The following is a 25,104-nucleotide window of genomic DNA, read 5'->3' as shown; positions in this document are numbered from 1 at the left end:
TAGTCTCTTCCTTTACTATATCTATCTTAGTATCTCTTTGTGACTCTTACAGCTTATTACCATGTTCTGGATTTTTTAAAAAGTGCTAATTATGTTTTTTAGATGTTTTAATTTATTTTTAAATTCTTTGAAGTGATTTTGCTTTTCCCTTAATGTCTATCTTTGGCATTTATCATATAGATTTTCATTTCATTCTGCTTTCTCAGTATCTTCCTACTTTCTATTTTATAAGCCATGGATTTTTCTTTTTAAACTGATGCAATTGTAATTTTAAGTTTTTAACTTAAATTAAATGTTTTTTTTAATATCTTTGTATCTTTCAGCAGTTTTTATCTATCTTATTCAGAAGCTCTCCCAAAAACATGAGCTGTTTTCAGTATTTCCTTTATTTTTCTGTTTATTTATCTTTCAATGATAGTAATATTATCATGGATCCCTATAAGTATACATGTGCACAAAGGCCTTCTTTTAAACATTTGATTCCACTGATTGTGGAAAAGGAAATAATTTAAGAATACCAAATATATTATTTACTAACTGAACAAATTTCAAATAAGATAATATATCTTTTAAATTATCCAGAATTTTTTCAGTAATCTTGTGCTATTATCTAATGTTAACATTATTTTAAAATATATAAGAAAGTATGCTAATAAGAAATGACTGGTTTTTGGGACCCAAAAACTCAAGGACATATGTTTCTCTCAAAAGAATCTCCTGCTTTTGGTAACAAAAGTAGGAACTGACTCTGGGAGACAGTGGCCAAAGTGTGGTATCCCTTTAGGTGATATTTTGAAAATTGGGTGATCCTACAATGTCTCGGGAGCAATCAGTTAATTTAACAATTCCTTATTAGTAAAGTTGATTTCCAGGGGAATTTCTGTCTAGAGCATTGATCATAGCCACACGTACTTCTAAAAGATATGGCCAGTATGTGAATGGCTTTCTGGAATGAGAAATAAAAAAAATATGGCTGTTGACAAGTGCTTATTTTTTTCTACTTTGGCCCTAAAGAAAGATTTCTCATTAAACGCTTATACATTTAAGCTTAAATTGGTTATTTTCTAAAGGTTCAGAAATTGTATACTATCTTTGATTAAATGCGGGATTTTGATTATGGGCTCAGGATGAGATCTAATACTTATCCTTTTACAAAATGTGTAGTACAGTGGTTTTTAAACATTTTAACTGTGGCACATTAAAAAAAAAAACACTTTTTACATCATGACATTACACATACACACACATACTCCTTAAATGTATATTTATGCATACAGTGATTACTAACTAACTAAATTTATTTTGTTACCCACAGTGAGTGGCAAACAACAAATTTAAAACACTACTCCCAAAAGGTGCCAGGGCTATAATAATTTGACTAAAACCAACTTATCAAAAATAAAAACTTATGAAGATGAAGATTCTTATATTCAAATACAATTTCATTACTAGATTAGGATAAGACCTAGAAATGATGAAACACAGGGCTTTCCCATGATTTACCTCTAGAGTTGTTCAAGACTATTTCTATTGTCTTTGTATTGTTTTCAGAATCTAGAACTCACTGCATTCAGCAGACTCAGCTAAACTCCTCTATGCAGAATTGATCCCTTCAATTTGTTCATCTGAGATACTTCTGGATCTTTCCTTTACCATCAGAAAATATATATATTTTGATGACATATTCTTTATTTAGTCATGGTGGCAGTGATAGTCACAATGTGGATGTGATTTCTGGTGGCTTTTTCTCTGAATGTGCTTAACTGAAAGTATTTTATTGTGATCAGATAAGGATCACTAAAGATTAGTGACCCTTATCAGAACAAACAATAAAATGTCTTTAAAAATTGGGCTAGATAAAAGCAATAAATGAACAGGACGAACAAACAGAGACTCATGGACATGGATTACAGACTAGTGGTTACAGAGGGTAGGGGGTAAGGGAGGAGTGGGGAAGTAGATGGGGTAAAGGAGGTCAAATATATGGTAGCTGAAGGAAACTGAACTTTGAGTGGTAAACACACAAAAGAATATACAAATGTCAAATTATAATGTACACCTGAAAATTATATAATTGTATTAACCAATGTTACCTCAACAAACTTAATTTAAAAAAAAATTGGGCTAGAGAAAAATAACTTGCTGTTTGGTGATGTAGTTCATCATTTTACATACAGTTCTGTCGATCCACAGTTGCAAAATTGTATAAAAGATATTTTTTCCTCTAAACGAAGTCCTGACCTGTCTGTGGCTAAGAACATCTTCCTTCATCTTCTTGCACAACTGTTTTTGGATATGAAATAAATTATAATGCATATATTTACTTTTTATCTTCTAAACTTACCTCTACCAAGATGAGTTTTGGGAGCACACCTTCCAAATGGCCAGCCATATGTCCACCCTTATCAGTAAGTATAGATAATAATAGAAGTCTTTTAACAATTTTTCAAGCTAAGTGCTATATCAGTGCAACTGAGTAAAAAGTGTAAAGGTGGTATTCACATTGCTGACACCTCTTTTCTTTATATCTCATTGTGTGCACACACACATACATAATAAATTAGTATATCAAAATTATGGAGTGAGGTATAACTATTCTTCAATTTTAGAATAGATTATATTTTTCAAAATAATTGTGGGTGTCTGTCTTTGTAGGTAACTTTGAGTGTTTTGTCATTATGAAAATATGTATATTTGCTCCCTTTTTCAGGAAGTCTTGTTTATCTAACCTTGACTAAAATCGTCATTGTATTTTCAGTGGCAAAGTTTACATTTATGTTTAAAAATAGTTCTATTGAGATAGAATTTAAGACATTTTAGAAAATATTAAGAAACTATTTCTTTAAAATGTAACTGTTCTAGCTATTTCATTTATAAGTGGCAGGTTGCCTGAAATACAACACTCAGAATGAAAACTATTGCTCCCATGTGTCTGAAGCAGTGGAGAAGGAAAGTAAAAGAGAACTGGGCAAACTGCCGGAGAATCCTTTGACTGGAGAATAGATCCAAATGGAGACTAAAGAGGGCTGTGTGATCTTTATTTTTTCAGACTACAATAGACACAGAAGTAGTTGAAATTAATATTTTTCTTATATAAAAGTTACTTAACCAGAGGGAAAAGAGGTAGTCTGACCAGGAAGTTCACAAAGAAAAAAATATGTACTAAAAAGGCACTTAAATTCTTCTCAATACTCATACAGAAAATTAAGGAATTTCCCTAACAGAGAAAAGGGGGTGAGGGGAAGGACTTGTAAAAGTTTTTTATTGACAAATCCTACTAAAATAATCTGGAATTAAAACTCAGAGGATGTACTAAATATTCCCTTCAGGGCTTTAATTGCATAGAAATACTTGAAAGTAAATTCGTTTTTTAGACTTAGTTTAGACTAGAGTTACATTTAGCAATGATTAATAACACTTAAGTTTGGTATTCGAAAGATAATAAGGCATTGGTAATTTATCAGATCTTCCTTCTTAATGTATCAATTGTTGACACATGCATTCAGTCAGTGTTTAGTAGTTCTCAATTTTACTAATTTAATAATGTGTTATAGATTGAATTATGTATCCTCAAAATTCATATGTTGAAGTCCTAACCTCCCGTATGTTCGACTGTGACTGCATTTGAAGATAAAGACTTTAAAGTGGTAATAAAGGTTAAATGCGGCCAATTAAGGTTAAATTAGGGTGAGTCTTAATCTAATCTGATTTCCTTGTAAGAAGAAGAAATTTGAGTACACAGAAAGACACTAGAGCTACACATGCAAATAGGAAAGACCATGTGGGGACACAGAGAGGAGGCCATCTACAAGCCAAGGAGAGAGACCTAAGGAGAAAACATACTTTCTAACACCTTGATCTTGGGCTCATTGTTTTTAGAACTGTGAGAAAGTAAATTTCTTGTAGTTAAACAAAATAAGTTTGTGCCACCTAGGCGGTGGTATTTTGTTGTGACAGCTCTAGCAAACTAATACAATATATTTCTTGGCTGAAACAAAAACAAAATTAACTCTGTTCTCTTATCGTTTCACACTAACAGGAAATCAAATATTAGATCCAAAAAACAAAAATGCTTGTCACTTTATATCATTTAGATAAGATATATCACTAAATGATATATCTTAAATGACATGGTGCCTAGAAGATAATTAGAAATAAGTAAATTCTGAATAAGTAGTTTTGCAAGAAAAACAAAACATTGGCAAATTTTACAAAGTGAAGATGGGGAGGAAAAAAAAAAAACAAAACCATAAAATAAACAAAATAACATTCTAGGTTTCTAATGGTCTCAGCTCAGATAAGGCAAGAAAAAAAAGTCTTTAAATTTCAGAGGTCTTAAGAAAGCTGCTGGAGTCTATGGCCGTGCTCCCCTGAACAAGCCTGAACCTATCTGATCTCAGAAGCTAAGCACGGTGGGGCCTGGTTCGTAGTTACATGGGAGACCACCTAGGAAGACCAGGTGCTGTAGATGTAAAAAATAATTAAAAAATAAAAAATAAAATAAGAGATTGTAAACTGACAAGGTCCTTGCAATCTATGTGGTCAATCAAGTGTTGTCTCACTTAAAAAAAAAAAATTTTAATTAAAAAAAAAGAAAAAGAAAGCTGCTGGAATTTCATACATTGTGGCTTTATGCAGGTTACTTAATTGCAATGACACTTTTTTTCTTGTGTTTAAAATATTGATATAAGCAGCAGTGCCTACGTCATAATATTGTCTCGTGCATTAAATAAGTTAGTTTACATAAAGCACTTAGAAAGTGTTTGCCACAAAATAAATGATAAAAAATTGTTAAGGAAAAAAATCAAAAATGTTCATTCTGATTCTGAATATGTTTTATTTTTGCAGAAATATACATAGCAGAATACTTTTCAGTGAACTAAATATTCCTTGGACATTAACTAATGAATAAAATTAATAGAAATAATATGATTAAAAATAATAAAATAAAGTAAAATAAAAGCACTGAGGGAAATGAACCCAGAAACAAACAGAACAAACAAACAAAAAAAGAATTAGCAAATATCTATGTATAAAGAAATGTGGAAAAGCAGAAAACATTTTTCCTATAATAATCTATAAATATGTTACAAATACACAATGATAATGATTGCTCGCATTTTAGGCAGGCAAAATAAAGCTTCTTAGATATCTGAATTTCCTTATAAGATGTATGGTTTCAAGTTACCACGATATTAAGCAATGATAACTAACAATTTACCACATAAACTTCTTTTGGCCAACCATATTGAATATTCAATCTCAGGATCACAAACAGCCCACATTCAATTCACTGTTACAATGTGATATGCAGGACTTAAGTTAGGAGAGGAAAGGCATGTCTGCTAATTAAAATGTCAACATTTGTTTTTGATGAAGTGATATTTCTCTTAATTTAATTTTTATTCTTTAACTTTTAAAACTGTACTTGCCTATAAAAATGTGGCACTGCAGGAGCTATTCATATTGACATTCATTAGTTCTATGTAGATGGTATTTCTTAGGTAATTCAATTTCTTCTCTGATCCACCTTACCTTCTCTTAAATCCTAATAATGGTTATTGTCAAAACTCAACTCGAAGTAGTCTTTTCTCCCTTCATAGAATTATCCATTCTCACATTCTAAGCTTTCATTTCTACACTATGACCTATGTAGTTTGAATCTCTGCCTTTTACTCCAATTAAATTATAAGCTGCATCACTTTGCTTTCTACTTGGGAGCTAGCTAATCATTCCTTAAAACTCAGTATGTCTCAAATGAAAAGTATTTTTTTCCTCAATAAACACATCTTTCTCCATATTTCTGTTTCTGTTGGCTGCATTCCCATTCTTTAATTCGCCTCAGTTTGAAACTAGAAAGTCATCATTTACTTGTTTTTTTCTTCAGGTGCTACATCTTTTCAACTTCTGAAATGTATATCATCCCTTCTTTCTTCTTCATCTTCACTCTTCTAATTTTACTATGAGATTTTATCTCTTCATAGTCAGACTACTAAAAGGTACTGATATCTTAGTCTCTAGACTCTGATTTTTTTCAAACTCCCTGTTTATTATTGTCAGATTAATTTTCCTAGACTATTTAGTTATATCTTCAAAATGTACAAAAGTTCTCTGTTCTTTTTAAAATTTGATTTGAATACAAATTATATTTCATATGTGCTACATGATGATTTGATAAACATTTACATAATGAAATTATTACTACAATCAAACTAATTAACATATTCCCCTCACGTAGTTATCATTTGTGTTTGTGTGTATATGTGTGTGTGTGTGTATATGTGTGTGTGTGTGGTGAGCACCCGAAGTCTATAATTTTAGCAAATATCTGGTATTCAATACAGGATTATTCACTATCATCATCATGCTGTTTATTAGATCTCTAGACTTATTCATTTTTCATAACTGCAACTTTGCCTTTGATCAACATCCTCCCCCCCCCCCATTTTCGCTACCTTTCCCGTTGGAAACCATTTTTTTTTTTTTCAATGCCTACAGCACCTGATCTTCCTATGTGGTTTCCCGTCCAAGTACTAACCAGGCTCGATCCTGCTTAGCTTCGGAGATCGGTCGGGATTGGGCGTGTTCAGGGTAGCATGGCTGTAGACGGAAACCATCTTTTTACTCTCTGCTGCTATGTGTTCAACTTTTTAAGATTCTATATATGAGTGGGGTCATGCAATATTTTTTTTTGTACCTGGCTTATTTCACCTAACATAGAGTCCTACAAGTTTATATATACCCTTAGAAAATAAAATTACTAGCTCAAAGATATATGGGTGCTCCCATGTTTATTGCAGCATTATTCATAATAGCCAAGGCATATAGGAACAACCTAAGTGTTCCTCAGTGGATGAATGATTGAAGAAATTGTGATATATCTAGATAAAGATATAGATAAATAGATATATACACCTTTTAAAAGGAGAGGAGATTGCCATTTGTGACAATATGAATATTTCCTCTTTTCTGAATTCTAAAACCTCACATTATCCAGAGTACTACTCTTGTATTCTCCTGTATGCTCCCATTTACACTTACTCTTTTATGATTCCATGTCTACAGTCTTATAGTTTGCCTTGGCCTGGAATTATTCTCATTTTTGTTCCACCAGATCGTACTAATTCTTCAAGATCTACCTTCTAATAGTTCCCCTTATATTTCCTTTTGATAATACTTGCTGAGTTTTTTCTCCTTTCACTTTCATAATACTTTCTGACTATATCAAATGAGTTGGCTCTAACCTATATAGTTTTGAGTTGTTTGTTGCTGCATGGTACACAGAGCACAGAATATTAAGTTGGGGAGAAACTGATAAAACCTGTCTAGATTTTTTTATCAACTTTAGACTGACTTACAATAAGTAAAATATTTTACAACCTTACATCACTCTTTCTACCATCTAACCATACTCCTAAAATAACTGAATCACAGTTTCTTGGCTTAATAATACTTGTAAGTTATTTGTAAATGTGGTTTATTTTATGTCTTCATGAATAATTCTCACTGCCCATCCAAGAAGTGTATTATGATTAAATTTCTTTTCTTGTGCAACTTTCTGTTATCCTTGGTATTGAAAATTTTCTTTTTTTATGGACTTGGTTTTCTTTAAACTCATTATTAAATTATCCCTCATTATCTGTTAACATTGCAAATTCTACATTATATCTAATTTCATTCATTCAAAGCTGATTAAGAAGTTTGTCCAGTATGTTTGCTCTTTTCTGAAGCACGTTAACCCTGCATGTCTTTGTTGCAATTCGAGAAGTTCACAGGGTGCCTGTTTGGCTGTCATGAGATTTCCTTTGCTTTCATTCTGTAAATCAATCTGGTAAATTTCCTCAATTTTATCTTCTAACACCTTTACTAATTTCTTTTTATTTCAGCATTTAAATAATTCTTGTTTTCCATTTTTTAATGAAATTTATTATAACTATTTTGGAGTTTTCTTCTGTCCATTGCATTTTCTCTACCTTTTCTAAACCTGTTTAATTCTCTTTGTTAGGGCTCTTTCCTTTCATGCTGCAATCTCTGCACAAATGTCTGATGCATCCTTATGCATCATATTTGAATGAAGTCCTTAATTTAAGAATTGACTGAATATCTTGGAAGATTATACTTAGCCAACCCCTACCTGCCAGAGGCACCATAAACTTGATAGTTAATATTGCTAGGCCAAGTCAGCATAATTGTTTCAAAATAAAGGTTAGTTTAAAAAGAAAAAATGTAGGTGAAGAGTACCAACTAAAGAAACGAGCTGTAAGGTTGCTTCGCTTTTTTTCTTTTTTTTTTCTGACTGGTCTACTTCAATAGATGACAGACTCTTAATCTAAAATTGAATTATGATTTTAATTTCTAAAGCAGCACAAATGGATTTTTATCAATTTTTGGGTTTTCCTACGGAATTACCAATAATTGGGAGCCTTTCGATTATTTATTCAAAAAGGATTTGTGTTTTTTTCTGTGGAGCAGATAATTTCTAAGTTCAGTTAATTTTTCCAGAGAACAATTCTACAATCACCTGCCTGGAATGTAAGTGTCTGACACCTAGAGTTCTAGGACTAAGTGAAGCACATTGACAGTGTGGGAGTATTTTTATTTGCGACAGTATTCTAGCCCTTCTCTGTGACAGGATTCCTAAGTCATCTGACCTGGAGAACATACTTGTTTCCTTCAGAACTGAATAAAATTGTATAGAATTGGTCTTTAGGTCTAATTACTCTTTAAACAGCTGCTCATACTATTCTGTTTTTCAGCCCTTCCTTTCCCCCACACCCATTTTTTCTTACTCATCTCTCCAACTTCTGCAATTTAGAAGAGCTACATGAGTTTTATCAACTGACTGCTTGGGAGTATTTTCTTCTGCATGCACCAACTTACCTTCCTTATTTCTACAAAATCATTTATCATTGCCCAGTTACTTTCAGTCTTTGTGTATAGCTGTCTCTTAGTTTCACCAAAGTTGCTATTTGTGTTTCTTTTTCTCTGTATGTTTTTTTCCCTCTCATAAGATAGAGTATAATATCTTTGCCTCACTATCTTAATTCAGGAAACTTGGATTGTTTTATTTTTTTCTTTCTGTTTGAAAATAAACTGGGGAACTAATTTGTTTACCCACTATTTTAGCATGATAGTCACCATATTTTTCTAGCCTGATGATAAATGTTTTCCTCCAACTGTTACTGCATTCAAACAATATTTAAGAGAATATTTGAGAGAGTAGGCTAAAGATTGTCCCTTTCATCTTTCTGGCCTTTCACTTTACCATGGAAGAAAGTTAAACAAATTAGGCACAGTTACTCCTTTTAAAATTAATGACTTTTTTAAAAACAATGAATGTCTCCTAGAATTTATTATAATCCTGGGTTTTTCAACTGATTGATTATTGCTTTTAGTACATCCCAAAAGATAATAATGATGAGCTGAAGAAAATTTTATAGAGCAAGAAAACATCAAATAATAAATATTCTTGTATACTGCTTTTAAATTATTTAAAATCTTTGGAGGAATTGTTAAACCGATAAGACAAAGATATAGGAGAGTTTAGATCATTATAATAATCAAAACTGTTTTTTTCAAGAGTAGATAATGGTAAGAAAAAAATGTTTAAGGTTGAAAGGATTAAAGAAAGGAATGAAGAATGATGTTAAGCCCCAGTACAAAACAAAGATCAAAGAAAAAAAAAGCATGAGGTTAGATGTAAAGGTGATGTAAGACGAGGAATGATTTTGCATTTGATTTTGAAGTTTGGATTGCAAATCATAAAGATCTCTGGAAGAACCCTCAGGAAGACTTTTCTGATCATTGAAATGTGAAAGAAAAAGAAATATATATGTATATACACACACACACCACATAAACATACACACATTTTGTTTTTTTTATAGGAGGACTGAAACATTTTTTACTGCTGTAGGAAAAGTTAAGGTCTCTACAGAAATCATTTCATGTGCTACTCCACATCCTGGTGTGGCTCTAGCAGAACTTTGTGAAGCTGGGTAACTGCTCTTGCTGTCCCTACAGATCCCTAAGCCTTAAGGGCAGCATAGAGTGACGAAGTACAAACCGAGGTGACTGTGCTTTGGCAGAGAGTATCCAGCAGGCTCTGGCTTCTGCATCAGTCACCTGGAGGAGACTGGTGACAGGACATTGTGGAAGTGCTATCTTTAGCACTGAGGGCATATAAGGGGAAGGGGAAGGAGAAACACATTCTGCATGATCAGATATATGACAAATGTTTCTCTACTACTCACTGCCCCCCATAGGCTGTTCTCAGACACAATAATTCATGGGGCTGCTATGAAGATGCCCTGTGAAACTGAATAATTAACTGAGTTTGTTTGGAAGCTGAGATTAGCTTAGGAAAACCACCCTCTTGCACTTGCTTTCCTTCCTTCCTTGCTTACATCCCTTTACATCCTTCACTCTTGCTTCCTTGGGATTGTACTACTCAGTTAACTGTTAGCAGATACACTTTTGCTTCACATCTATTTATTTTGTATGGGACTCAGGCTAAGACATTTATTATAGGAAAAATACAGATAACAAGGGTGTTGTTTACTATAGTTTTTTGTACTGAAAGTATCAATATGTATATCTTGGGCAGTGCATTCTTAAAGTTAGTAAAATAAATACTCAATTAAGGAAGCCTAAATCAATTTCAAAGGGTTTCTCTTCCATGTCTTATGTTTTAATAGTGTAGCTGAGAGTTAAATATAAAGATGATCCAAATTCCACTCATTCTCTAGAAAAAAAAAAGTACTTTTTGAGTGTATATTGTTTTTATAATTTATAATGCTAATAATCTTTTAATTTGTTAGCACTCACTATATTAGGAAACCTTTTTTTTTTTTGCAAAATATTAGTGATGATTCCAAGAATAATAGGATTATCCCTGGAGGTTGAATAATTCCAATTTTCAGATCCATGTTCATGAAACTATTTATAAGGGTTATTTACATTAACATAATGAATATGTGGGAAAAATTCATTTTGGTGAGTAAAGGCAGTTCTCGTATTAAATCTCTGATAGTATGTTTTATGGGGATTTCTGTACCTAGCCGATTACTAGGGTACTACTTTAGCTTTCTAATCCCATTGTCCTCATCCATGCATATAGCTTTTCTGAATCATCTTGAGTTTTTTATTATCAAAAGTCTGCATCCTAAGACCTCCTTTTTTCCTGTCTTTAATCCATACTGAGATTTCCCCATTTAGTTCTTCTGTGCAAGGTAGCCAGTTCTCTGGACATTAGCAGAAATTCCTCAATTTTAAAATTATTTGCTAAATGAACCAGGGATCAGTAAGGAGGTGGTGAGGGGGGAGACTAAAAATAAAGCTAAAATTTTATTTTGGAATTTGAGGATCAGGAATTTCTGAGGGGCAAATACATACCTTAAGAATAAGAAATATTTTATTTTAACATAATTATACACATCTATACTGACAGTATATGATTCTACAGAATCCATATTTGTTTTGAAATGATCATTTTATATTAGATATATTCAGCAATCATTCTTCTAAATACTCACCCTCTCTCATATAATTCTTCTTTTTCATTATTATTTCCCTGAACCATTTACCCCTTGATTATGATATTTTTTGTTCAATAGAACAATTATTTCCAAAAATTTTCCTAAAATATATTTAAAGAGCATGGTTTTTCTTTTTCTTTTCTTTTCTTTTCTTTTTTTTTTTTTTGAGATTAGAAAGAAAAATATGATATAAGGTATACAGAGAAAACAAAACATAAACATTAGGGTTATATTGGGGAGAAGCTCAGTTAGCAGTTAGAATCTTTTTAAAGAGATCTCATAGGATATGACCTCCACATCCTTCCTTATGGAAAACAATTCAGGGTTTTAGAGAACCTCTCTACTCCCATGGTTGTGTTTATTAGGCCAAATTATGAAACTAGCAACATTTGTTTTTTGAGTTTTCTATAAGGCTACTCATCATTCCTCATCCATATGGTGATAAAATTCCTTATTTTTCACACTATTAAATCCTGACCTCAGAAAGCATGTGATAACCTTAATTCATAAATAATGGGTGAATAATAAATAATGTTTGAAGGAATGTTTATGAACTGTTTATGAATTGCAGGGCTCTTAGGGGGCTCCAGCATATGAGGTGATTTTGAGGGATGTGAAGTTTCTAACATTTCCCTTTAAAATAGCATGACATAGATGACAACCTGTTGTAATTATGTGTTAGGCATATATTTTCTACACAAAGAATAAAAAAGAGTAATAAGATAGAAAATAAATAAGCTGGGTTTCCAAATCACCTCCGATTTTGAGAAATTCAGTTCTCTTTAGGACTAAATGGTCCTGATCAGAAAAATATGATTCCTTAATCCCTACTTACTTTGAAATTTGTTTAGATTTTCCCTGCTTTTAAAATTCTAACTTTGTGGGTTATAATACAAGCATTAGAGACTTAGACTGCAAAATAGACGATTAACATTACTGACACCAATATAAATGATACATTAAGACACCAATATAAATGATATATTAAAAGATAACAAAATAAGAACAGTTAATTTAATTGACCAGTGACCTAGGGTAAGAGTAGAGCTTTACAAATAAAGCTACTGATAATTTAATTTGTTTATGATTAGATAAAAATTTCAAAATGTTCAAATTCTGGGAGTCATTTTACATCATGATACTTTGTATCTTAAAATACCCTAATACTTTACCCTTTTTGACTTTTCTTCAGAAAACACAATTTTAAATTATAATTTATCTCTTTATTTTGTTGTTATCTGCTTTTCCAGCTCTGTATGAGTTTCACTAAAGGAGAGGATTAGGGCTTATTCTTCACTGTATCCCCTGTACCTAAAACAAAGTCTAGCATGTAGCATTTGATATCTGCTGAGTGAGTATTACAAAAGTGGAAACATGGGAAAATATTCAGTTTAATTATTGAAAGCTTACAAGTTTTGAAAATTATTATGACATATATCAGAGATTAGTAAATTTAAAGTGGAAAGCTTATTTTCATTCAAGTTGTTCACGTTTCTACCAGCTCTGGCAGCTACATACTGTGTGTACTAAAGTTTTAATGTAAGACTATCCGAGTCTCAGTTTTTATTTGTTTGCTTGTTTGTTTTTTAGAAATTGGTTTGACATTCCTGTTTTTCCTAACTCACCAGGCTCAGGAGACTACAGTATTCAAATATGATAATTTGTTAGAAAGATAGGAAAGGCTATACAAAATATATTTGAAATGTTCATATTAAAATGAACCAAAAGTGTTTTCTTCACATATTCAAAAACAAACCAAAAATATAACAAAACTTTTTGAAATTTTAAGTTTAATGGAAATAATATCAGTAGATCTGGGGGCCAGAAGGGGCTGAAGCACTTGCCTTTAATGGCAACTCTTTACAGTATTATTTTGTAGTTGGGCTCGGTATTTGTACTTTCCATCTAATTTCTCCTTAACTTCTTTGGAAAAATTAGAGAGCATTGCATTTAATCACCTTTATCAATCAAGGCACAATAAATATTTAAAAAATTAAAAGGGACATATAAAACTATTATGTGTACTAATTTTTTAAGACTTTTCTATTTATTGACAGTTAAACCATGTATTAGCGCACATGTTTAGAATATTTCGTCAGTCGATTCTCATGCTCATTGTTCTTTTGAGAAAGAATTTCTGAAGTAGACAAGTATTACAAATATTTTTTTTCTCTTTTCTTTTTCTTCTCCTTCTTTTTCTCGTTCCATTTCATCCTCTTCTTCATCTGATAATCTATCGGTTGTTTTAAATTAGTAATCTTTCATGCATACATATATAACATTATATTTCTTATAAGATATATAACACATTATACATATTAGACATTACATATCTTAAACATTTACAGTCATGATGTGGTTAGAGCAAGGTCTTGTAAGTTATCTTCTAGACCTAGAATTCTGTAATTCTCTAAATATATACCTAGATCTTTCTTAGCATTTGATAAAACTAAAAATATGTAAATCATTGTTACTTTTTATTGTTTTTATTTATTTACTTTTTAAACTAAGACATTCATAACTAAATATCTGCCAAGCACTATTCTAACCAGAGTATTTTTGTTAGTTAATCCTCATAACAACTTTTTCCCCCATTTTATTGAGATATAATTGACATGTAACATTATGTAAATGTAAGGTATACAGCCTATTTATTTGATATACTTGCATATTGCAAAATGATCACCACGACAGTGTTAGCTAACACTTGAATTACATCACATAATTATCCTTATTTTTGTGGTGAGAATATTTAAGATTATTCTCTTAGCACCTTTTAAGTATATAATACAGTATCATTAATTGTAATCACTATACTGTCATTAGATCCCCAGAACTTATTCATCTTATAACTGGGTGTTTTTTTCTTTAACCAACATCTCTACTTTTCTCCCACCCCTATTCCTTGTTAATCACCATTCTATAGTCTTTGTGTCTCAGAGTTCGGCTTTTAATTTTTTTTCTTTTTTATTTTCCCCCATCTTTATTGAAGTATAATAGGCAATTAGTTGCTCATATTTATATTGTAGAATTCAATGAATTTTTTTACTTCTAGTTGGCATACAATAATATATTAGTTTCAGTTGTATAGCACAGTGATCAGAGATCTGTATAACTCACAAAGTGATCATCCCACTAAATCTAGTACCCCTCTTCTGCCTTACATATTTATTACAACATTATTACCTATTTTCCTTATGCTACACTTTATATCTCCATGGCTATTTTGTATCTATCCATTTGTACTTCTTAATCCCTTTACCTTTTTTCACAACCCCCCCAACCCTTTTCTCATGGCCTAGTAGCCTTCAAAATATTCTCTGTATATATGTTTGTTTCCATTTTTATTGTTGTTTATTTTGTTCTTTAGATTGCACATGTACATAAAGTCAGTGGTATTTTTCTTTCTCTATCTGACTTACTTTATTTAGTACAATCCCCTCTAGATCCATCAAGGCAATATCTTTTTACATCCTCTTTCTTTAAGTCTGTATGTCTTTTAATCTGAAGTGAGTCTCTTACAGACAGCATCTGTAGGGGTCTTGTTTACTTATCCATTCAGCTACCTATCTTGTGGTTGGAGCAACTTCTTTTCCATTTGAGGTACTTGATAAATACGCAGTTATTACCATTCATTATTCATGTTTTTGAAACATGGTTATTCTTCTCAAAGAAATCCCTCCCACGATTCCTGTAATACTGGCTTGGTGCTGATAAATTCCTTGAGCTTATTTTTGTCTGGGAAGCTCTTTATCTGTCTTTCGACTCTAAATGATAGCTTTGCTGGATATTCTTGGCTGTAGATTCTGAGTTTTCAACACTGAATATTTTGAGCCAAACCCTCTGTCCTGCAAAGTTTCTTTTGAAAAATTGGCTGCCAGTCTTGTCGGAGCTCCCTTGTAGGTAACTAATTGCTTTTCTCTTGCTGTTTTTAAGGTTCTCTTTTTGTATTTAACTTTTGGTATTTTAATTATGATGTGTCTTGGTGTGGGCCTTTTTGGGTTCCTGGTTTTGGAGACTCTTTGAGCTTCCTAGGGTTATATGTCTATTTCCTTCACCAGGTTAGGGAAGTTTTCCAGCATTATTTCTTCAAATACATAGTCAACTTCTTGTTCTCCCTCTTCAGGTATCCCTATGACACAGATGTTGTTACCTTTAATTTTTGTCCCATAGGCTCCTTAAATTGTTATTATATTTCATATTCTTGGTTACTTTTATTTTGTCATTCTGATTGAGTGTCCTTGGCTTCCTCACCCTCTATATAGTGTTTTAATCTTCTTCTTCTTCTACTCTGTTGATTCCCTCTAATATACTCTTCATTTCAGATAATGTATTCTTCATTTCTGAAGAATTTTTTTATAATTTTCATTTAGGTTTTTACATTTTTTATCTCTGTTAAAGTTCTCTCTGAGTTCATCTACACTTCCCTTAATTTAATTGAGCATCTTTATAATCAGTGTTTTGAACTCTGCATCTGGTAGATTGCTTGACTCCATTTTTCCTTGATTTATGTTCTGTTCTTTCTTATGGTTTCTGCTCCTTTGTCTTCCCATTTTGGCTGCCTTTCCATGTCTGTTTCTGTGTACTAATCAAAGCTCTTAAACCTCCCAGTCTTATTAGCATGGCTTTGTGTAGTAGGTGTCCAGTGGCACGGTCCTGAGAGAGATTCAGCTGCAAGCTAAGTTTAGCTCCATCTTGTGCCCCTCTGGGGCCACCTGTTAAGATTCAGCAAGCAAACCACAGATACTGTGCTTATAGCTGCCTCAAGAAGCCACTCCAGAAACTGAGGTCAGTTGCCACCAGTGTGAGACTTGGCACTGTTCAGTGAGGAGCACCAGACTTGCTGAGTGAGTTGGGGTAGGTGGAGTTTCAGGGACTCCTCTGGGCAGAGGGCCTTTATTATCCAGTTTGATGACCTCAGCTATGGAGGCAGCTGAGTTCGCTAACTGGGTGTGGGGAGGGCTCAACAGAGGAACAATGGATACCGCCAGCCCTTCTGCCTGGGAGAAAGCCTTGCCTCTGGCCCTTGCTCTGGGAACTCCTGAAAAACCCTGCTGCCCTCGGAGGAGCTGACACTGCGCTGGTACTCAGAGCGAGCAGGTATGCAAAAGTCAGCTTGTGGACACAGCATCTTTAAGAAGAATCTGCAGCTGCCAACTGCCTCTGCTGCAGCCTCTGTGCCACTCAGCTACTGGGGACCAAGAAGATTCCAGTCTTTGCTCCCTCTTACCTTTTACCATTTCAGGGTGATGTCTTTTTCTTCTCCCTAGTTGTAGCGTTTCTGTTCCTCTAGATCCTCAGGCAACTCTGCTTGCTGTTTGCCCGTGTTTCTATCACACCTTTGATGTAGTTGCAAGAAGGAATGTAGGAAGCTTCTATCATCTGCACCATTTTGCCTCATACTCCTGAGTTCAGCCTTTTTAGATTCCATATATAAGTGATGCATATAGTATTTATCTTTCTCTGTCTTATTTCACTTTTTGCATAGCAATACTTTATGTAGATATATTACTATCCCATTTTACATGAAGAATAAACTAAGTTACAGAGATAAAGACTATAGGCAGGGAAAAAGAATAAAGACATTTTACTGATAAAATTATATTAATAATCACAACAAAATTGTCTCAAAATAATGTTAATTATTCAATACATATATTTTTTTAGGCAAGGCGACCCTTGGTTGACCTCACAGATTGCCAGGACTTTATCAACTTACGATCCCTTTTTTTTATTTTTTATGCCTACAGCACCTCGTCTTCCTAGGTGGCCTCCCATCCAAGTACTAATCAGGCCCATCCCTGCTTAGCTTCCGAAATCAGACGGGATCGGGCTTGTTCAGGTTGGCATGGCAGTAGACCATTCAATCTTTTTAATATATTTTTCTTCTCATACTACAAGGGGAAACAATTAAACCAAAGATGATATTACTATTCATGCAAAATTGGAATCAAAATAAGGACTTCTTGATTCATTATGGTTTGCCATCCAGTAATTACAGTATTGAGATCATATAGTCTATGTCTACGTCTTTGTCTATATCTCCATCTATCTACCTGTCTGTTCATTCATCTATCTACTTCAGAAGCAGACTATCTGTGTTACAATATTGAATCTACCGATTTTTAAGTATGTAACTTTTTCTGTTTTATTTTTTTTTTATTTGCAAAAATAAAAAGTAGAGGACAAAGAATTAGGAGGAAGAGGAGGAAGAGAAGAAAAAGAAAATTATAAGTTATGTCTTAAAGCAATGGTTTTCAATTGGAGTTGATCTTTTACCCCAGAGATCATCTGACAATGACCAGAGACATGTTTGTCACACCTGGGGTCTGTGCAGGGTGTTTTACTGGCATCCGTGGAGTAGAGGCCAAGTGTAATAATAAACATTCTACAATTCACAGAACAGCCCCCCGCAGCAAAGAATTATCTAGTTCTAAATGTCAATAGTATGGAGGTTAAGAAACCCTTACTTAAAAGGAGATGCTATGAGGATTAAAAGAAGTTAACACATGTAAAAATTTCTAGTGACAATCTGGAGCTACCTAATAGCAGCTTGTTAGAGTCGATTTTACACATCTCTACCCAACTTCTATTGAGTGACATTTCATTATTAGGTTTAAATCAGCCATACCAACTTTGTGGAGTATTTACACCATAAAAATTGACAAACTACATATCAGGGCCCTCCCCACTCCACCCCTGATTCCAGAGACCTGGTTGTTAAACATTCACTAGCCACCATTGTCTAACCACTGCTTAGCATATTGTAACCACTGCATAAATATTAGTTATTATTACAATTCTTATTAAGCCCTCTCAATTTATCTGGGAAAACCACTCTAGAGTTTATTCTTCCCTTTTCCCATTGTATATTAATTGTTCAGTTTCTATTTCTCCTTAAGATCTGGTAATAGACTTCTTTGTGCTCCCAGTTTCAAGGTTCCAACTGCTTCCTCTTTTATCTTTCACACTTTATTCATGTAAATTATTGTAGAATGCAAACTTAATCCTGCTACTCCTATGTTTAGTATTATCCAGTGCCTTCCCATTCTTTGTGGCATGTATTTGAATGACTTAGTGTAGCATTGTTGACCCTTTAAGTTCACTGCAGTATGCCTTGCAAGCCACAGATCTTGTATTCCAATATCCGTACTGGTATCTATTCTATTATTCTTGTTACATTACACTCTCCCTTCTCCTCGTCAGACTAATTTGAGCTATTATTTAAAGTTAGGAAAAACTAACTCTGTTTTTATTTTCTGATCCATAATTATTTTTCTTACAGATGCCTAGACGTTAGCTTTCAAAATTCAAAAGCCAACCATTTGACTCTAATTGCCTACTCATACTTTATCTGAGGAGAGTGAGCACAGAATGTTCCAAATATTTCCCAAATAAAGGGGAAGGTCATAATAGTTAGTATATCAGAATTTGATTGCTTTGTATGTAGAAATTTGAATATCTTTACATTCTAAATTGTACAATGTGAATATCTCTACTATATGTTATATGTAATTTATATTATTCAAACTGTCCAGTACATTCCAGAAGCCAAATTAGTGTTAAGTATAATTTGTATAAGTTGGTATAGAAAGAAGAATACTGGACAGTTTGTTCACATGAAGGTCAGAATTATTTGGAACAAGTTTAATTTAAACCACAGCATTATTATAAAATCTAAATATTTATATGCATCAGCTAACATACAATATATTTTGAACACCATTTAATAGAAAACAAGAAAAAAAACATGTACACCAAGACTTATGAATATTATGACTCATGAATTCCCAACCATATACTTAAGAATAGAAAAATAAAAGCAGATTTCTAAAAAGTATTCTCCACAGCACGATTCCACTCCTTGAAATTGCAATAATTAAACTAAGCGGGGGAAGCCATGTGCACTATTTCTAGTAAATATATCTTACTTCTCCTCTGTAGACTATCCTGTGATTTAACCAAGCATATCAAAATCAGAGGCACAATGGAAATTTGTGCCTTGATTGGTAACATAATTGTAAGAACTTAGCATAGTGGTTATCACATGAGAAAGATGCCAAAAAAATTGCATTAACACCCAGGAGGAGCTCGTGGCTTTCACTCTTCGAACATTTGCTGGACATCATAAATGCCAGGGTAGAAAAATGAATATTACATAGCCTCTGACTTTTAGGATATCACAGGCTACTGGAAAAAAATAAACTTAAATTAAAAAGTCTAATAAACTAATCACAGCGAAAATGATATGGTACGAATTATTTTAAAAGGTAAAATATGTGGAAAGACTTCTTAAACAGAAAATTCTAAACAATAAGGTAAGTTATAACAGATTTATACATTTGATTATATTATTTTTAAAACAATGTGGATAACAAAATCCAACATTTAAGAAGGAAGTGATACTCAATGGCTGATAAAATACATGCAGACCATGTAAAATGTTAATGTAAAAACTATTTTTAAAATATTCCAAAAATATTAAGAAAAGGAAAAACAACCCAATAAAAACTGAAAAAGAAAAATTAATAGGCAGGTCACAGAAGGAAAAAATTGACCAAGAAGATATGAAATTAGTGGAAAATAAATTAAAAGCATGGTGAGATTACCACGTTGCCTCCATTAAATTATAAAAAAAATGAAACACCTAGAACACCAAGTGTTGGTAGACATGTGGAGCCATGGGAACTTTTATGCACTGTAAGCTGGGTATAATTGTAATACCAATGTGGAGAACAATTTGGCAGTATTTAAAAATTAAAGTAAAAATATGCATGTCTTAGATCCTAGGAATTCCACTTCTTGATACATAGTCTACAAAAATATCTCACATATATGTTTAGGAATAGTGGAGCAACATTTTTTGTAACAGCAAAAAAGTTAGAAATGTCCAAAATCTCCAAACCGAATATTGTAACTTTCTTCATGAATATATCCCGCAAATATATTGAACACTTTTTCCAAAAAAGCCAATTATTGAAGAAAGTATACACACACACACTCACATATATATGTGTGTATATATATATATATATATATATATATATAGAGAGAGAGAGAGAGAGAGAGAGAGAGAGAGAGGACATTAATATAAAGTTTTAAAACATGCATATAATTTATTAGGGATATACAAATATAGTAAAAATATATGGGTATATATAAGGACAACAAATGCCAATATTAATATAGTAGCTGCCTCTGAGAAGAAGGTGGCTTCTATTATGTTAATAATGTTTTGTCTCTTGCAATAGGTTGTAAGATCATGGATATCTCATTATTATTTTGGTGTTGTGACTATCAGAAATATTTAATACTACATGTTAAATGTGAATAATACAGTGGAAGCACTGGGGAAGAAATAATAATTTGTTTGGAAAAATAAAAGACTTCACAGTTTTATTTGGGGCATATATTAAAGCATAAGCAAAAATTTTTCTAGAGTAGAAGGGAAGAGAGTTGATAGAAAAGAATTGAAGATGAGAAGAGTGAAGAGAGTTAGCTGAGTGAGAAGCCTGAAAGAATGTGAAATGTGTAGGAATCGATGAATAAAAATTTCATTGGTCCATTTACCAAGAAGAACTGGAACAGCCAACCGTAGTTAACAAAGAACCTGGGCAGGAAAGTTGAAAACATACTGAAGAGGGCATTGAATTTTTAAAACTCAACCCTTCATGTATTAAAACTAAGATTTTTTTGTAATAAAGTTATATTATTATACTTACAATTCAGTCTGCATAGGGGATACTGTGGAATAAGAAAAAGCATCTAGCAGAGATTTGGTGAGAAAGTTTAGTGAGAAAATTTTATGAGAAAATATGCAGAAATAAAAAGCTTATATTTTACATTTAATTTCAGGATACTTAGAAAATTTGTATGAGGGAGACTATGAATTTAATGGCACAATTGGCTGCATCTACGACCATATATTCAATGTACAGGGATGTTGTAGGTTAGCAATTAACATGATGAACTTTGAAGCCAGATTTCCTGGATTTGAATTCCAGGAATTACTCTGCAATTTACAACAGAGTAATCTCGGACACATTTCTTAATCTTGGTGCCCTGATTTATTTATCTGTACTGTGAAGATGGTAACATTGTCTACTGTGGTGATTATTAAAAGGATTAAACGAGTTAATGAACATAAAGTGCTGAGAATTTTTTCTAGTCAGTGATAAATCCGAAAACAAATTGAGCTATAATGTAGGTATCCATCTTTATGTAATATCTGCAGGAGACACAGTTCCATGGATGCTCTTTTCAGAGTGTAGGAAGAGTAGTCCTTCAGTGCTAGCAGCTGAGAAGATGAACTGCTGGTTCTCTATAGAGATTACAGAGTGAGCTTTTCCTAAATTCAAGCAGAGGCTTTTTTACTAGCTAGCTATTAAAAAATGAATCTCTTGGTTTGATGGTTTGCAATTGTTTTTATTTTGTTTTGCATACTCATTAAGCATTTACTTTGAGTATGAGCCCATTATTTGATTTATTTCTTCCTATGTGTTTTTAACGGACTTTTAATTTTAGAATAATTTAATATTACATTTTTACAAGAATAAAATTGGCTGCCCAATTTTATTTTTGCAAAGATATTGCAAAAAAAAGCACTGAGAATTCCCACATCCCTGATACCCAATTTCCTTTAATGTTAACATCTTACATGACTATAAATCAGTTGCTAAAACTTAAGAAATCCATATTAGTACTATGAACTGAACTCCAGATTTTATTTGAATTTCAATCATTTTTTCACTAACGTCTTTTTTCTGTTCCAGCATCCCTTCAGGATACCACAGTGCATTAAGTTGTCATGTTTCCTTTGTCTCCTGTGGTTAAAGACAATTTCTCTTTATTTTTCTTTATTTTTCATGACTTTGACAATTTTGAGGAGTCACAGTATTTACCGTTTTATTTCTGGCTTACTTCACTGAGCATAATGTTTTTAAAGTTCATCCATGTGTCAGAATTTTATTCCTTTTATGGCTGTATAATATTTCATCGTTTGTATATATCATATTTTGTTTATCCATTAGTCTGTTGACACGGTTTTTTCCACATTTTGGCTATTGTAAATAATGCTGCAATGAACATTGGTATATAAGCATTTGTTTTGAGTTTCTGGTTTTAATTTTGGGGTGGGGGGTATATCCTTAAAGTAGATTTTCTGGGTTATATGAAATTATATGAGAGAGAAAGAGAGATTATAAGGAATTGGCTCACATTATTGTAGAGGCTCACAAGTCCAAAATCCCAAAATCTGCAGGTTAGGCTATCAGGCTAGAAACCAAGACAAAAGTTGATGCTGCAATTAAAATTCAAAGGCAGTCTACTGGCAGAATTTCCTTTTCCTCAGGAGAGGTCAGTCATTTTTCTATTAAGGCCTTCAAACTGATTGGATGAAGTCTACCCGAGTTATGCAGAATAATGTACTTTACTCAAAATCTATTGATTTAAATGTTAACCCCATCTGAAAAAAATACCTTCACAAAAACATCTAGAATAAGGTTTGACCAAATATCTGGGTACCATGGCCTAGTCAAGCTGACATATAAAATTTATCATCACACCCAATAATTCAGCTTTGGGACTATGTAATTACAACTTAACCCATGGAAATTTATTTTAGTACTATAGTTGACTGCTCAGATCTTTTCTAGGAAATAATACTTATAGGTGATAGATTATAAACATTAATTTCAAAATAAACCTAGTATAGATTTTTATGTAGGCACTATCTCATTTCATCTATAATTTCTATATAAATCCAATGTATAAAAATGAAATGGTAATCATGCAACATATTTTAATTTGTAGCATTTGGAATGTAGCTAAAATAGTCAATCTTCTGACTTTTAACATTAGCCCTACATACAGATAATCACAATGTGGTACACCCTATTATGTTGTCTAATTGAGGATGAGTTCATTTTTTTTTAATGTTTCATTTTTGGAAGTATTTTTCCTAATATTTGTGCTCTAGTGTCATGATGAAATTTAGAAGAAATGATATGGGCAATTTTTGTCTGCCTATTTATCATACTGCATCAAATAAATGAATTATGTCATCAACTTTTATGGTAGAATGAAAACTAAATCAGAGAACTTGGTGTGGATTCTAGGTATAGCTCAGCAATCAAAATACGTGTGACTTTGGAAGAGTGGTTAATCTGAATATCCTTATTTGTTCAATTATAGAAAAACTTTAGTCTAAATTTTGATAAACATATAAATATCAAAACATTAAAGATATAAATATTTAATATCATTTAAAATGCGATCATAGAAATCAAAGCCTTCATTACTGCAGTGGTAAATGATACCTTGGTATAGTAACACAATGTGTTTTATGTTTTTGGTAATTCCCTTCTGTGCCAGAGGCCTTCTCTCATCCAATTTATCATTGCCTGCAAGATGGAATGCCACCCTAGGAAAGCAGAAAAAATATGATTCAAACTATAAAATTTACGTGCTTTCATGTTGTTATGTCTTGCAATTTTGAGTTTCAATCCCTGAGGGAGTCTAAGTATAAATTATATTCCACAAAATACTGTGAATTTGTGAGAATTCATGAGATAAGAGCCAGGCTTTTACCTTACCCTGGCCCTATGCTGGATATTCTCCTTTTGCCTCTCCTGATGCGTTCTCCACCTTTTCCACCTGCTCTGTGTTTCAGAAGTCTTCACAGTATAGACTGTTTCAGTGATCTTCTTTGACTTCTGGCAGAATATCAAGAGTTGGAGAAGAGAGTACAAGCAGAGCTCTCTTGCTATCCATCACCATTAGTTTGCTGTGTCCCTTTTCTGAAGTACTCAGCTCTTGGATTTTCCATCAGTTACCCTTTCCACAGAGTTACTTGCTCCTATTTGCAAAAGCTATTATTTTCTTGGCTTCTCTGACCTAGAGCTACTAATATTTACCATTGTTTCTAGTACTGGGGAACAGCAACATCCTGTATTGGTTGAATCAACCATCATTTGAAAATAGTCTTTTTATTAAACTCTCCTTAACTGCTCCACCTGAGTGTACCATTTTTTCCTGTCAGAACATTAGCACAGTCCCAAATGATTTAAAGGGGGTCTTATATGGGGGGTAGAGTGAGGGTGAAGTGGGTAAAGGAGATCAAATATATGATAGCCAAAGGAAACTGGACTTTGGGTGGTAAACACACAGTAGAATATACAGATGTCAAATTATAATGTACACCTGAAAATTATATAATCGTATTAACCAATGTTACCCCAATAAACTTTAATTTTTTTAAAAGTTAAAAAAAATATATTTATAGACTGTTGTTGGAGTATAGAAGAGAAATGACCAAGGTGTGAGTATATGCTGAAGGACTTTACTAGAATAAATCTAGGTTCTTGTTTGTGCTGATTTTAATTCCAGCACTCTGGAACTGGTCTCTTTGCTAAAGTATCTTTAGGATTTTGAACTCTGATCAGGGATGAAACATACTGATTAATAGTGTTTCTTGGTAGTTATAGGTCTATGGAATTTAGAGATGGTTTGTAACAGCAGTCAGCTTTTTTTTTTTTTTTTTATCATTGATAACAGTGTGATCAATGGT

At 32.7% G+C, this 25,104-nt stretch overlaps 3 pseudogenes; 1 reads left to right on the top strand and 2 right to left on the bottom strand.

The window, feature by feature from the left end:
* Window positions 1-4,352: 4,352 nt before the first annotated feature.
* On the top strand, window positions 4,353-4,471 carry LOC120599164 (uncharacterized; annotated as a pseudogene).
* Window positions 4,472-6,489: 2,018 nt separating this feature from the next.
* On the bottom strand, window positions 6,490-6,608 carry LOC120599128 (uncharacterized; annotated as a pseudogene).
* A 10,670-nt stretch (window positions 6,609-17,278) lies between these two features.
* On the bottom strand, window positions 17,279-17,397 carry LOC120599007 (uncharacterized; annotated as a pseudogene).
* Window positions 17,398-25,104: the final 7,707 nt, after the last annotated feature.

The sequence above is a fragment of the Pteropus medius genome, unplaced genomic scaffold, assembly GCF_902729225.1.
Source record: "Pteropus medius unplaced genomic scaffold, Ma_sr-lr_union100, whole genome shotgun sequence".
NCBI classification, from domain to species: Eukaryota; Metazoa; Chordata; class Mammalia; order Chiroptera; family Pteropodidae; genus Pteropus; species Pteropus medius.
The sequence above is the reverse complement of the archived record's forward strand: the minus strand, read 5'-3'. Positions and strand labels throughout refer to the sequence as shown.